Here is a 1,854-nt window from a genome sequence, read left to right as displayed (position 1 = left end):
ATACAGAATCTTAAAATTTTTGACACTTGTAAGAAAATGCAAAATGGTTTTCATTAGTGCTGACTGTTTTGGAACTATGTACCTAATTTCTGTAAATAAAGGAGAGTTCAGTTGGAAAACAGCCTAGAATAGACGTTACGAATTTAAGAGCATAAGGTAACAAATATAACCATACGTTCGTTAATCTGCGTGCCTTACAATTTAAATGGTGAGTTGGCAGAGAGATGTATGATAATATTTTGTTTTGACTATGTTAATTTTTTTTAACATTTTTGACTATGATATTAACTATTATACTTGCTTAGATATTAATACTTGTTTTGTATATATTTGATAAGACTAGCCAATACAGAATATGAAAACATTTATTATTTTGAGATTCTTTATTTAATTTTCAAAATACAAATCAAGTATGTAAGTGGATGACTACTGAAGTTCTAAAACATAACTTTTTAAACAAAATTGACCAAATTTTCTAAAAATTTTACCGAACTTATAGTGAACTACTTAAAAACAAAGGCATATGTTTAAAACAGTTACAAATTAACTTGACTATCTAAATTCGCAATAAAAGACAATATTATTGTCATATTTATTGTAAAACTACTACATCCTTCTTTTAAATGCAAGGTTTTTACCTTGTGACATTTTTCAATTTTCAATAGAAATAGACTGATATTCTTTGTATTTGGTCATTTTCCAAAATTATATTTAATATTCTTTAAGATTACTTCTTCTATCTATATAAGTTATCTTAAAAACAAGAACCATTATGAGTTTCAAAAACAAAAAGAGTAGACGCTATATTGAAATGAACACTCATAGAGTGATACGCGTTATTTAGTCTTAACGCTGTTCTGTTAATATTTTGGGAAAGTAATAAAATATATATTCAAAATGAACTGAATCATTTATGAAGTCATTACACATATTTTTTAACAAAGAAATGACACATATTGATTTACTATAAACGTTAGATGAACGTGTCCATGCACTACTGGAATCTATTTACTTTGCACGTATCGAAATTTTTTTTTTCGATTGGTAGTGATGAAAAACGTTTCCTAATGTTCGGATATACGAAAGTCGAAACAGATTCTTCTTCTACAACTTATCCGTTTGAAAATTGAAACCATCAAAAATTTTAGTTGCTTTAATGTTAAATAAAAGAAACAAACAAGTGTGAGAGTTAGGTTGCACGAGAAGAAAAATGAAAATGGATGTATGGCTAGACATTTGATGAATTTTTATTAATATTTTCTTTTCTTTTGTCCATATTTTAGCAAATATTTTATTGGTTAATATTTTCTTTTTACATTTTTTTATTAGTTTATCACTTATAACTAGACATGTAAACTGTATATATTTCAGTTAACATATATACATGATGAAGATGTTCGTAATCACCTATATAACTTTATGATAATTTTCTTACTAATATAATTTTATCTCTTCGCTAAAACTAGTGCATATAAAATGGTTTTATGTATTTTTATTGGTATATTAATTAGATTTTCATAAAAAGTTTGTAGTAAAATATTAATATGTTTATCTTGAGCCTGTAAAATGCTAGACACGTATGTCACTTTGTAGGTGTAAAGCTAGACTCACAAATGTTTTAAGCTAAGTGAAGTTTAAGATGATCATAAGCTCATTTCTTCCCAAGTGATGCATATATGTCTTCTTTCTCGAGGATCACGTTTGGGATTAAGTGTTGGTTTAGACAAACAGATGTTGCTAAACCAGCTGGTCCAGCTCCCACAATCACCAGTACAGTCTACATATCTATATATCTCGTGTGTTTAGGTATGATAGATTTTCTCTTTGGGTTGTTCGGAGATGTTCATTGATTCT

Source organism: Brassica oleracea, chromosome C6, assembly GCF_000695525.1.
Source record: "Brassica oleracea var. oleracea cultivar TO1000 chromosome C6, BOL, whole genome shotgun sequence".
Classification (NCBI taxonomy): Eukaryota; Viridiplantae; Streptophyta; class Magnoliopsida; order Brassicales; family Brassicaceae; genus Brassica; species Brassica oleracea.
The sequence above is the reverse complement of the archived record's forward strand: the minus strand, read 5'-3'. Positions refer to the sequence as shown.